The sequence below is a fragment of the Accipiter gentilis genome, chromosome 5 (genome assembly GCF_929443795.1).
Source record: "Accipiter gentilis chromosome 5, bAccGen1.1, whole genome shotgun sequence".
In the NCBI taxonomy this organism is placed as follows: Eukaryota; Metazoa; Chordata; class Aves; order Accipitriformes; family Accipitridae; genus Astur; species Astur gentilis.
This window is the reverse complement of record NC_064884.1, coordinates 3151863-3166607: the sequence shown is the minus strand read 5'-3', so window position 1 is coordinate 3166607 and position 14745 is coordinate 3151863. Positions and strand designations below refer to the sequence as shown.

The following is a 14745-nucleotide window of genomic DNA, read 5'->3' as shown; positions in this document are numbered from 1 at the left end:
GACCCGCTGCTCAGCAAGGAAGGAAGGTTAGAGGAAGCAAAACCAGCATTCGTGGAACTGCAAAACAATGCTACCCATAGGTGATAGCCAATCTCCTCCTAACATCCTCCTTTCCACAGACCCCTCTGCCCAGTAATTCCACAGGGTCAGAAGAGCATTTCAGCTTACGCTGATGTGTTCCTGAAGTCTGATTTCCAATCAGTCACTGTTACCTTCCAGGAGCACTGGAAATCCTGGCCTTTGCTCCACGCTCCCCATTTTACCTCTCTGTCAGCAAGTATCGAGGGATCCATGTTCTTCAAGCTACTGCCTGCAGGTATACAGCGCCCTTCTAGACTTGGATAAAGAGAATAAACTCCACAAGATGACAAAGTCTACCTTTGCAAATGGTGGAGTAGACTCTATAAATGAGAATAAATAATGCTGACCCAATTTCCACAAGAATATACTTCCACTGCAAGTCTGGTGTGCAGGGTCTTCAAAAGCCTTCTACAACAAAGATGAATGAACCTGTCAGCGTTCAGTAGATAAGCAGCCACCATTAAAACTTTTTAAAAAGCTTCAGAAACAGAGTGTAAGCAAAAGCAAACAAGTTTTGCACATATATGCAAACCACATCTTCCCGAGCACGAATTTGCAGGACTAGGCTCAAGACAGAAAGCAGCGAGGGTGGGAAATCAGTGTTACTACAGCCACATCTGAGAACCCCTTCCCCAGGAAAAGCATTATTTATTATCTGGCTAAATACCAACGTCTATTGCTGACAAGAGGAGCAGCAAATGAAGGAAAATAATCTCCCCTTAGCTGGCAGGAGGAAGCGATAAAAGCCAAGGGGAAGCTTACTCCATTTCCTCCCATGACCCCAGAAGTGGCAAAGATCAACAACCACTCATCTTTACAAATCAGGCTGCGTGAAACCCAGCGCTTTCGGCATTTAGCTACGCCTACACCCCCCAGTTTTACATAAAGCTTAGTCTATGACTAAACTGACCACTGAAAGCATTTTAATATAAGACAGACACAGCACAAGAGCTATAGGACTCCCAGTGCTTTCAAATACAGCCTGTGACCTTTAGCTACTTGCCGATTACTTTGCCAAACTTCAGCTGAGGGGGAAGGTGCAAGCACAATTTTACGCATGCACGCATGCATGTACATACATGCATGAGAAAGACCGTTTTAAAATTTCACATCTCAAACCCCCCGCCCCCGTTTTTTTAAACAAAGAAAATAATAGTCCCTGTTCCACAGCTGGGTTCAGAGGCACAGCGCAAAACTGACATATGTTTTATATCACCATGTGCGTTTTTCTACAAACACTTGAGCAAGTGCTAAAGCATGGAATAGACTAGATGGAAGCATTTCCCCTCAACTACTGCCTTCTGGGAAAGGGGGGGCTGGCAAATGAGAAGAGGTATATGGTCAAAATGATTTTCTAAAAAGAAAATTTTTTCTAGGAGAAAAAACAAAAAACTCCCTCACCCCCCCCCAACCAGATGTTGCATAAAAACTTCAGCCAGACGAAAAATATCTGGCTTTAATACAAAACTCCAAGGGGATACACAATGCTTGTATTTATTGCATCTCTCCTGCTCTTCATGTGCACGAACACATGCCTACGCATGGTTCTCATCTTCCGCTACTCACATACCCATCCTGTATTCTTACAGCTCCAGCTAGTGTCTTCCCATGTCATGATTAACCAGCAAGTATGCTGAGGGACAACGCTGTGCCCTTTACAACTTCTCTAGTATCGCCAACCGCTTTTCCTTTGAAGAAAGGGGTGTCCTGAAGTTTCTGCAGGCTTTAGGCAAGACACAACTCACACTAGTATACAGAATTCAAAACACAGCTGACAAGTAACTGAACACTCGCAATAGGTCTAAGGCCTAAATATTTTCTACATATCGAAAAAAAAATTGACTATACGCTGCGGGTGCTCACCTGCTCTAAAAAGTAAATATTGCCCAAATTGAAGAGAAACATTTATACTAGTTGCAGAAGGAGCATAAATCAGTTAAGACAAGGCACTGCAAAAGCCCTCTCTCCCACACACATAGATGTTTTTATATGAGATTTTACGTTATGCTATAATCATACGGCTACATGACACAATTCCACCTTGTGTAGGAAGGACTGAGTGTATTTATGATGAAAACATTCAGTTACATTTACAGGAGTTAAATGATTTAAAGAAATTATCCTCAAGCCATGAAAAAAGTTTTCCAGAATACAACCACGTGGTTATACTCATGCCCAGTAGCGCATGTACAGCGATGACGATGATGCCGCAGAATAACTGGGGATGGGGCTACTGAAGAGGAGGAAGACAACGGACAGAGACAAGGCCCATTTCTGCCACATCCTGGGAAACTTCCAGGATCTATCTATTCTGATAGTGAAAACAGGATTGTCTTTATTAGTAGTATTAACATTCCTCCCACCGAAACAGAGATGCTTAAACCTTGATAGAGGTCCATACGGGTACCGATGCGTAGGTACCATTATTCCAGCAACAGACCCTGAAGCCTCAAAATGAATGGGTTGGTTTCGTTTTATCTCAACCAAATTAATGAGGAAAATCTCTAAGAAGTGACTAAAAATCAGATGTTTCACCTGAGGTCTCCATAACCCACACCCAGAAATTGCCTAGTGGTGGATATATAAGGTTCCAGCTTCAATAACGCTGCTGAAAGGCACTACTCAGCACACACAACGCTGCTATAAAGCAGCCATTAAGAATGGAATAGTTGACACCACTGTCAGCAATTTTCGGTTCTGAAAAGAAATGACTTGGAAAAAAAGATTGAAATAATCATGTTGAAACCTTCAGTCTTAAGCAATTATGTGAGAAACTCAAGTTACTTTAAACAAACAAGTTTCTTTAAACAAACAAGTTTCTTCCCTCTTGTTGAGAAAGGCTTGAAGGTACTTGCACACTGAAAGGTTTGCACAGAAAAATCCCTAATGAGAAGTGAAACTTCTTTGGAAATTCCCACATTTTTTAATCTAATTCTATAATTCAGTGGTATTATTTCTTAAAGACATCATCTTAGAAAGACTGGAGCTGTCAGTCCAGGAAAATCAAACTCATTACATTGCACTGAAAAGCATCCCATGCTCTTAAACATTAACTGCAGCCTTATGACTACCAAAAAATGAAGGGAGGTGGGGTTTTTTAGAGCTTTTCTGAGCCTCGTCAGTCACTAGATGCTAAAGATGGATTCCTGCTAAATTTTGACTAGAAGTGAAGCTCTTAGTTCACTAAATAAGCCCTAGTAAGGGCTTACTTACAGCTAGTCCTTCCTTACAGCTAGAGGACAAATAGACAATCTTCTTGAGCAAGGAGAGAGGTACCAGGAAAATAATAGAAATATTCTCCTCATGTCCTGAGGTTGCCTCCAGCACTACCGAGGCACCTCAGAGATCAGGCAGGCAGGAGAGGAATTGCACAGCACAATACCAATTGAAAAATAGCATGCAATCATGTAAATAGACTGTATCGTGAAGCACAACAGCAGTGTGCCATCCAACCTTTGACATTTTGTGTTGCTCGAGACCACGAGCACTTCATTAACATTGGTTTTTTCCAGTGGTTATATGTAAATGTATTGCAAACTCAGACACAGGAAGGTCAACTGGAAAACACGACACCGTATTTTCCAGAACACAAGTACAACCCATTATTTGCCTGCCTTAAATTCATGGCATTAAAGAAATAATCTTGGAAAGGCTTAATAAATAGGATGACTTTTACTTTTGTGAAGTAGTTCATAACCGGTGTCTTGTTTTTCTGATCAATGTGTCAAAACCTTAACTGGTGGTCTCCAGAGTATGGACTTCAAGAGTTAAAAATACAGACAAACTGCATAAAGGGTCACAGGCAGATCTGAAAGTCTGTTTCCATTTTTAATTTAGAAAATTCTGCTACGATGCCAGAGGCAGAAGATAAAATAGTAAAGATCTGAAAAGAATATTTTAACTTTGAAATTTCCCAGATGACAGTTCAGGGAATGTGGGTTTTGAACAACTCCGGTCACACTGGAAACAGGTCTATACCCTGCAGACTCAACCTGGGAACTTCTCATTGGAATCCCAGAGTTGGGCTTTTAGTTTTTAAGCATTTAATTGCACTCTCCAAAGAAAAAAGGGTTTGGTATAATCCTGCCACTGTGTAACGTACTCTTTGGAAGCTTGTAAGAACCTTGTTCCTCTGACACACTTGTTCTCCACAGAGAGGCATAAACCTGCAGCCCTCGCTCGGTCCCAATTTCTGCAGGTTTCAAGGGAAATGGGTCTTTATGATTCAACTATTACGAATGTTTAAAACACAACCATGAGGATAAGAGTAATAGTACAAACCACCTGATGCAGCACCCCTGAAGTCACCCAGGGCTGACACTGCTGTCACAGCAATGAGCGTGACTCAGTTCCTCTCTGGGCAGGTTTAACGATGCTCATTAACTCAAGCTAAATGGCCAAGCCCTTACGTCACTAGGCATGCGATTAGTGGTTATGATGACAAATTGGGAACCTCACACAGGAACGCACTGCTTTACACACGACAGCAAAAAGCAGAGCGCTTCCAGAAGAGGCCCCCAAGCAGCTCCATATTGTGGACAAATGCAAAACTTCAATTCTTGTTATGCTTTCTTATATTGGTATTCCAATTAAGTTTTGTACTAAGAACTTAGTAGTTTCCAAAAGAAAACAATGAATCGCCAACAATTCTGTGTAGAATAAACATTCCTCTACAGCAAGCACTGATGCAATAACTTGTCTAAATGAGCACACACAAGATATAAAACGCTGCAGGCCTTTCCATAACTCAAACCGTCTTCAGCCATCGAACCAAGCGCATTTAAATGTGAATGAACTTCTGTCTGTGGAATAACGGAGCATGCACACACAGCGTACATACCTCATGGCATAGGGCCTATGTGAAACCCATGCTGTAGTCCAGACTTTTTTTTTTTTTTTAATTCAAGGGCACGTTACGGTAGCAATAAGATTCAGTACTGTTGCTACTGTTGCAGACATAGTTTGTTTTACACTGGCTGTTTTAGCCTTAATCTGATCATAGCAACTTGCAAGACACATACACGCATAATCCTAACAGAAAATATAATACATCATCCGCGTCTTAATTGTTTTTCAACGGGAAAACAAAACATTCATCCATATGATACATAACAAGGAATTGTAAGAGTATGTGGACATATTGTTGTTAAAAATCCAAGTCTTCCCTCTCTCCTTGTTTATCTCAAAATCATAAACGAGAAAGCTGGAACATTATTTTCCAGACTGCCTCTAAGAGAGTTGATGAATGGCCCAAGTTCTGCATCTTTATGACATTAGATAGGCACGAAAAGTCAAAGCCAGTTGCGAGAGGAAAGCAGTGCTCCAGGACAAAAGCGTCACGGTGCCCTCTGATTCAGCATCAACACCAACCAGCTCTAAAAAGATCTTCTGCTTACTTTGAACTCCACTTAGTTTAAAGTAGCTAGAAATTAAGGGATACAAGGAGGCTTAAAAGAGTTCAAAGAAATGCAGGGACCATGTACCAGGGGAAATAAAAACCAACACAGCTTGTCTAGGGTGTATTCAAAGTGCACAGCGCAGCTCTAGTGTTACTGCTAAAACGCATTAATAATTCAAAACGTACGTGCTAGCCTAAGAGCTCGCTTCTGCAAAAAGAGTTTCCAAACTCGATCTAGCTTTTATCTAGTTTTAAAACAAATGGCAAAGCATGACACTAAATCAAACCTTAAGCCATGAGAGAAGGTGCCCAGAAGGGGACTCCGAATCGGGCGCTGATGCTTCTCAAGTCTCACACCTTCACTACGCCTAAATAACCCTGAGCTTCCCTCACCTTAGCGAAGGCAGCACCCTCGTCCTGATATGACACTTCCCTTTCTTTCCTGCAAATCCTTTCTACTCCAAAGCTCCAGGTCCCAGTGGGTTCCCTGCCCATTCCAGGATTGCTGCACCTGTAATTATTGCAGGACTTAGCAGATAGAGAAATATTAAATAATTTACCAGCATTTCAAAGTAAATTCCTGGACCCATGCTGTAAAAATAACAGAAGTTGTTTTGGTTTTTTGAACTACTTCAAGCTGGTAAATTGGAACTTGGTCCAAAATCAGTTCTTTTAAAGCCTGAATGTTTTGACATGTCATACTTGCAATAAATAAGGTTAACGCTCAAGCACCATAAAGATCAATTATACAGCTGCAGTGAATTTCAAGGCAACTTAAAAGAATTCTTGTTAGTACATAAACATAAATTGGCAGGACCAGACAATACCACCTACCCAAAAAGTGAGGTTTTTCTAGTAGGCATTTTGTTTTATAACTGTTTTTATAAGCTTCAGCAGTCTTCCAATAGAACAGAATTAATTTTAAAGGCAGGTTCAAGGATCCTGAACATACATGAAGTATACGGCACTATATATTTTTATTTCCAACTTGTTACAATACTGGATTTGTGGGTGTCTATTAAGCAACAGTCTTCCCTCTAAATGATTACTGACATAATTCTCAAGTGTGATGGTGCCAAAAGCTCACTCTGCAGCTAGAGGTGTCAGCTCTGACTGCAACTCACAAACCAATCCCTGATGGTCCAGAAAGAAAACATTTTATTGGGGCTTCAGTTCAGTTAGTTTCAGGAGAGATAGAAGAAGTTATACTTTAGGAGAGAGAGTCTTGAAGAGGCAGTGAGAGCATCACATGTTTCTTCAAGTAAGTCTTTTCTTTTAAAAACCCACGACATTAATGGAACCATTCGATTTTATACTGCTTTACCAGGAAAACAGCAACCTGAACTTGCAGGTTCTGTGGACAAAATGGCCAGAAATGAAGCGTCAGAGGAAATAAGTAATTGATATCTTCGGAATCCTCAGCGGAGATCAAAGAGCTTTTTGGTATGGACCCCCAGGAGAGCCAAAGTTCAGAGCCTTGCCTGCAGGACATGGAAGCAGAAGCCTCCATCTTCTGCTCACGCACCACAGCAAGGGATAAAATAACAAAACCATCAAAGTCTACAAACATGTTCAAATGCCTTCTAGACATTGTAATAGCTTGTGTGGGTGAGAATATGTGTGGGTGTGTATGCCTCCCCTTTTAAACTAAAAATCTGTCGGAATCCAGACCCTTGGGAAAGTTTAGATTCACAGGAAATCTCCTGCACAGATCTCTCGGTTACAAGTAAAACAAACAACAAAGCTTGGGTCTCAGCGTAGCAGATCTAGAAACATCCTCTCTGATACACCTGCAGCTACACATATTGCATTAAGAATCCTGTCCCAGTACAGCAAACATTTTCCCATGTAGCATATAAACACCATCAGTTCAAGTGCTTTCCTCCGCATTTTCTTGCTTTGCAGGATAGATTATCATAGTATGAGCGCAGTGACAAGCTTTCTCCTGAGTGCTCAAAGACAACTCTTCCCTCATTTTATAATGAGAACTATTCTTGAGTTCACACCACATGTCCTCGCGTGAGATTATATTACTGAGTGAAGCAGATGGGAAAGCAGTCTTGATTTTCAAAGACTGCAGGCTACCTGGAAACCAGATCACGCAACCATCACAAGTAAATGCAGCGTTCCAGGATAGAGAGCATACCTGGCAAGACAGACAGAACATATCTGGTCTGCTCAAACCAAAACACCTTAACCAGCAAGAGATCTCAAAGCCGAGACAGTCAGGAACACAGATTGTGCAAGATCAGATGATATCCTATTTGTACGTCTTCACCAGGAAATGAGTGAAAACATTTATAACTACAGGACAAAGGTACACCCCCACCACCATTGGAAAGCTAAGCTAATGAATGAACAGTTAAAAAATCTGTAGCCTAACTTGCTACTCCTGAGCTGTCAACTCTGTCGTCAAACCTCAAAATTCTGGCACATAAGCACAAACTAAACAAACTACCCTTTTTGTAAGCAGGTACAGTAAACACAAAATGTAAATGTTCCCAATGATGTTTGGTTTAACAGCTCATACATCCACTGGCATGACAAACCTCCACTGGCGAATAAAAACACACCCCTGCTTCTGTAAATCTCAGGGATCGTATCAACATGAAGCTTGCTAGTTATTAAAATCGTACCAGCTTGGCACGCTTGCAGATCTAGGAGTACAATATTATGCTGCATTTTAACACCATTCCTGTTAACAGTATGGCTTACCATATACAAAAACAGAAGGGGTTTAATCCTCTTCCAAACTATGAAACACTAGTGAAATAGGGATTATTTTGCTGGAGCCCGCGGATTCTTTTCACATTTTTAATATATTTTAATTATACATGTAATACATCTTTCTGGTTTTTTTCAGGTCATTAAACCTCAGGGAAGAAATTTTCCAACACAACTCTGTTCCAGTTACTAATTAAAACAATTTTTATACATTTCTGTGACACGCTGCTAAAGATGATTTATGATGGTGGCAAACAGCAGGAGGTCAATGCTAAAGTTAACAGCTGGGCTTATTACAGTCACTTTTAAGATTTACTCATGCCATCAAGTAGCCACTATGCACCAATAAAGACTAAAAATCCACAAACAAGTTTGCTATATTTTCAGTGTTAAAGCCAGGGGAAGAAAAAATAAGCTGGATTCCTGCAGGAAGTCAACATTTCCAAATGGAGTGCCACAAGTCCCCAGTTGCAAAGAAGAGCCAAGTACGCACAGATTTCCCTGAAACCGTTCTGGCCCGCCAGTACTCAGCACGCGAGTAAGAGAGGAAGAGAAGATACCTATCTCAAGATATTCCAGTCTGAGAAAATTGCTTATCCAAATTTGCACAGTGATCTTCTTTCTCATACTAATAAGGCAGAGAAGAAACGCACAAAGCGGGGAATACTCAAAATCCTTTCATAAACAGAACATCCCAGATCTGCCATTTTGTCCCAGATACAGAAACACCACGCTGGGTTCTGTTCTCTTGTGACACAAACCTAGTGGAGAAACGAACTGTCCTATATAAACTCATAAAAACATCCAAAGGCAAAAGGAGAAGAAAAAAAAAAAAAGGAAAAAAAAAAAAAAGGCAGAACTACCTGTTCAACTGAATCAACAGGTAAAATCTCATTTGCTTTTAACAATTATTTGTGTTACAGTCTACCCTTCCATTTATACACCTAGACGAACAGCTTAAAATAAAGAACATGCGTGGAATCAGACAGTGAGATAATCTAGATAAATACTAACTGAAAAAAACTTTCCTCTCTATGACAGGCAACTCAATGACCAGCCAGTTGAGTAACGTCAGACAAATCGCCTTTTACTTTATAAAAAAAGATAAACATTTATAAATTCACAATTTCAGTAACCGTCAGTCAAAGGGAGAGAGATGAGAGAGCAAAGCGTATAATATGCTTTAAAAATGACTTAGCAGCTAAAGCCACAAGGGAGCATCGGCGTACGCCCAAAGCAGACTGAACCTGGCCCTTCCCATACATTTCAGCATTACACCTCCAAATACACACGAGCGTGCACGCTCTGACAGACAGCGAGACAGACGGACGGCTCTCCCTTACCAACAAGCTCCTCTGAGCAGGTCCCCCCCACCGCACGTAAGCAATCCCCCTCTTCCTTCAGGGCATGGCAACGGCCTTCAGCAAAATGATGGCCACGGGGCCAGCAGAAGGACCTGCTTAGCCTTCAAATTATATCCTGCCGGTTTTTTGAGCAGGCTTTAATGACTGGTAGACAATTTACATTCATTCCACCCATTAAAGCTTGATCACTAATAAGGCTGTTAGCTTTCTCCGCAGCGAGCAACGACCGTAAAACAAGTAGTAAACGTGCGAGCAGCAACAGTAAAGTTTCATGGAGAGATACGCTCCGTACTTGAAGTTGCCCTTCCACTGTAAAACCCATGCTGGATTTCTCCCCATTTCACTGGAAGAAAACCAAGCAAGCTGAAATTACACAGGTGTGATCTTGTTCCAGGGAAGAATTTTTCTGAGGAATTAGTGGCAAGTTGGATGCAAGACCAGGAAATAGAAGAATCCAAAAACTGAGGTGAACTTACTCGAATATTTTCCTAACTTTTTTGGCATTGAGAAGCTTGGCCTAAAGACTCCAAATTTTAAAAATCCGTTGATCTTGGCAGAAGACTATGCCAATTTTCAGGGAGTTGTGGCTGGAATTATTAAGTTAATAGAAGCAGTTTCCACCTACACTATGAACATAGTTGTTTTTATATACCCATGTCCTTAAAGTAGCCCTTGCAACATGTCCCCCTACCACTTCAGAACGCAAGAGTAAAGAAACCATATGGAAAAGACAGAGAACGGGAGGGGAAGGCCTTGGGCTAAAGAAGGGGAACATAATGTATCAGAATATGGCAAAGTCATTTTGGGGGGAGATTAACAGCATCCAGAGATGAAAGGCTAAAAAGGAGCCCCACTTTGTATGCAGTATGGGTATGCGTGTCATAAGCACTCACACACGCATAAAGACAAAGCAAAACCCAGCAAAATCGTCTTTTCAGCAAAATTCAGGCCAGTTTTTGTGATTTTTACTATGTATTTCCATCTTTTAAAAGGTATTGGGGTGGGGGGACTGCTGCTTCATGTTTTGCCTTTTAAAATAAATATATTTTTCTTTTTAAACACTTTGCAAATGACTGGAATAAATGAAGACATTACAGCCTGTAGCTGCTCATGACTGCCAAGATACTGAAAATTATCATGCCCACAGAAGAGCTGGGGGAATGAAGAAGCCCTCCTACACTGAAGGCAGCGAGCAGGCTTAGTTTAAAATCCCTGATGGAAGGAGATTCGAGCTAAGCTGTCCGACTTCAGGCAGATGCAGTTCAGGGAGCACTCCTCCATTCCTGTTGTTTCTAGCTGATCTATGTAGTGGACTGCTTTTACCTGCGGCAGAAACATCTTAAACTACGCCAATTAACTCCAGAGGAAGGCACCTGGTCAGGCTTTACCGTGATTTTTGTTTCCTTTGCAACACATCTCAGGAAAAAATTTTACTGTATAATTAACAGAGACACCTTCACAAGCACAATTCCCCTCTGCACCCCCTTCCCTGGAATATTATTAAAGAAATAAATAAATAAAAGGGGGCAAACCAAAAGAAGACGACCCCGAGAAATATCTTCTCAAGAAGCTTTGCTGACAAAAGGCACAAGAAGAACTGAACTGCTCTCTTTGCAACGCTTCTAACTCTTAACGCACCTCAGGAAAATACAATTACAGGCGCAAACCGCGGCCACCACTGCAAGGCAGCCCATCATCTTGGCTGGAAGGCTGCAGCTTGCCAAAGGCATTCAAACAGCAAACAATACTGCTGAGTTCGTACAGGAATTCCTGGCAGCTGATGCCTCCACAGGCGGAAGTGATTCTGGTTCAAATACTTCCTTTACCACTGATAACACGCTCCTACCACTTGCGATGCCAAAGCTTAACAGATAAGGAGAGGATCTTCCACGCATCGTAATCCAATCCTGTTCCGACAGGGCTTTATTTTTAGAAGGCAGCTACAAAAACGCAAACACAGAGACCGTGCTGTTTCAAGGGGTAAATCTGTGTCAAATGCGAGATTGCTGAAGCGATATGAATGTGCACTGCAGCACTTTCTCTCCTTTAGCAATGGGTTTTTCAGGGAGAAAAGAATATTATCTGGGAAGCACAGAGCTGATCGGCTCTCCATATTCCATTACTAAAACCTACTCAACTAAAGATAATTTCTTAATTGTTTCAAGTGAAGTCTTTATATCTGGCAGGAAGCAAAGATATTTACGGAATGCCTAATCACTATTTCTCCTGCTTATATTAATGGCACATAGCACTAAGTAAAATCACATTTTTGCCACGTTGGGGGGAAATCATTCTATTTTGCGTAACTTGGCGACATAGGGGTTTTGTTGAAACGGTTCAATTCCTATGTATTAACCGGCCCTAAAGCCCACTATGTGACACACTTGCTGGACTGAGATACTCAAATCACACGTGAATGAGTTACCTCGAGCAGCTCTACAGCTAAAAACCAAAATCTGGAACGTGCAATCAAATCAGCCTGGGCTGAGCACCGTGCTCATGCATTGAATGTCAACTCAAACGAGTGTCTGGAAGATGCTGCACTGTTTAGCGTGTACACATCAACTCTTTCTGTGTTAGTCCAGCTACCTGCAGCACACTGTGGTGTGCTGGAACGACTCAAGCCCCTTTAGCAGGAAGCTTTTCCAACTAGCAGATCCTGAAATCATGCTTAAATTTAATAAGCTGCCTTAGAAACTGATCGTGAACTTATTTTAAGTTACATTGGGATGATTTAGGCACTCCTGAACTTAAATGCACGGTAAGCCCTTCTACCTTAACGTAAGACCTGGAGTGATGCTGAGGACTTCTAACTCCACGCTCCAGTGCTTAACTGAACCCTAAGATGCCCTGGACAGCAACACGTGTGCAAGCAGCGCTTGCTTTGTATGTTAATGAATTGAATTTTGATGTTCTAGAGAGAGAGGCATCACAGGCGGACGTTAGCCAAGAAGTGCGGAAAGGCAGCGGAACTTAAGAGAGAAGGAAGCCAGCAGAACCAACCGAACCAATGCTGCGTAATCACAGTCCAGCCATGGGCTAATAACATCTCGTTTGGGAGACACAGACCATAGCAAGGCTGAACCACAGTTTTGCTCCTGCTAACAAGACTCTCAAGCATTGATCCAATGCTAGACTAAAATAAATCTATTATGCAGAGCCTGGCTTTTCATCATAAAATTAAAAATCAAAGATGTAGCCTTAAAAAATGAATGCAGTAATAAATGCAAGGTATTTCAGCAAAATACCAGTGAATTTCTGGCACTGATGCAATCTGTAAAGCCTATCCTATAACCACCGCTTTGACATCAAATACTTTGCCTGGTAAACCAACTATTTCCTGCCGATGCAACAAGTGTCTCGCTGGCCAGACACAGATAAGGTCAAAATACATTGCTGTTGAAAGCAGTATAGCTGAACGTTTCTGAAGAGAAAAAAACATCCCAAAATGCACCTAGTTTTGTTAGCATGCTGCTAGGATAAGACGAGAACAAATCCTTTTTTATACATCTCTGAAAGTTAATTTAAAACGATCTCATGAGGTGAAATGCCAAGATATTAATACTGATTACACCACAAGACCATATTATAAGTGACATAAACGTTACAAAACAATCTGAAATTTGGCCAGGCTGTTAATAGACAGCATTACACAATTCCTGACACAGCCAGATAATACTGCAGTTCTGCTATGTAAATTTTTAACAGTGAATAGATTTTGAAAGGAGTTTACACCCACTACCCCTCAGATGCAACTTGGTAATTCGCTATTAGGTGCCAAGCTGTCATTTACAAGTCACTTCAGCCTACTGCTATTCTCCAGTTTACCTTGTTATCACAAAGGAGCCACCAAAGAATGCCGCTCGCCTGAAATGTATGAGCCCTATATGAACCCATTTTAAAATCGATAAACTAATACTTCTGTTGTATTAATAGCTTTCATTTATTTTACCATTAATACTGGTCTTCCAAGGAAATACTGTAATGCCCTACTCTTCCGTATTTCAGGAGCAAAGCTCTGTTCTTAATATATTCTTACCCGTATAAAAATGTCATTACACCGCGGGGATCTGTCAGAAATCTTGCTTAGAAAAAGGAAGGGACAAGAGGCGCAGAGCTGGTACTTAGGGCCCGATTCACCTTATTTAAGCACACGTTTTGCTTTAGGTGCATGAGCAGTTAAGCACGTACGTTTTTTCAGAGGTAGCAGTGGTGTAAACAGAGAACTGACCCTCCCAACACACACACAATCACACTTTTATGACAGTCCCTCCCGCGCTGCTGTCGTCCACCGTTCTCCCCCTGCCTTCGCAACACAGACACCGGGAGAGAAACCAGCTCATCAGGAGCCTGACGTGGCTGGACAACCAGTATTACTTTGTCTTCCTGGGCTGCCTTCCCCAGTTAACCTTTTTCAGCCACACTGGTTACAGCAACTGGTGTTCTGCTAGTGCCAGAGGGCACAACACAGAGGACAACTGAGCGGGAGCACAGAAAGCCGGAGGTGCAGCAATGACACCACGAAAAGGAACGCTCGACAGCACCAGCTCCTGCCTGTGGAAACTTCCCACCAGAACACGCTTTGGGTTTGTTGGCAGAAAAACACGAAGGAAGTCTGTAAAGAATGTATTATCTGATTTTACCTCTCCCTCTCACAAACACAAAAAATCTCAGCATATCAACCCTACAAGTATGCCCTGCCATCCTTAAAACGTTCTAAGAACTGCTTAAACCCACAAAAGAATTCAATTATTTGCCTTTAAAATGCTTTCAGTACTAATGCCATGCAAAGGTTGTAATCTCTCCCTAGCTTGCGCATCGTGCCTATCTCTGCGTGAATATCTCTGAATGATGGAACGGAAAACTCAGAGGACCACATGATGCAAAAAACATCTCTGTATACACAGAAACCTGCTCAACACCTACTCCAACACAAAACTTCTCTCCAAAATGACTGAAAAATTAGCGGTGTCAAATCAGAAAATTACCAGGAGACTACAAATAAGGACATAGATTAGTCACACTATTCCTATGCACAGAAACTGAAAATAAAGAAGCCCGGTTTTGCTTCAGAAGACTGAGGACTGTTCCTATTTGTGTCAGCAGCCCGTCTTCCAGAGACCTCATTAAGAACTGAGCTCTTTGCTCTGGTGGCCTCTTCAGCCCACTATTTTGCCC

The 14745-nt window shown here is 41.6% G+C and overlaps 1 protein-coding gene across 5 annotated transcripts in view; it reads right to left on the bottom strand.

Annotated features, from left to right (window-relative positions):
• ARHGAP32 (Rho GTPase activating protein 32) overlaps window positions 1-14745 on the bottom strand; it is a 252566-nt gene that overhangs the window by 123405 nt on the left and 114416 nt on the right. The gene's annotated exons all lie outside the window — the stretch shown is intronic.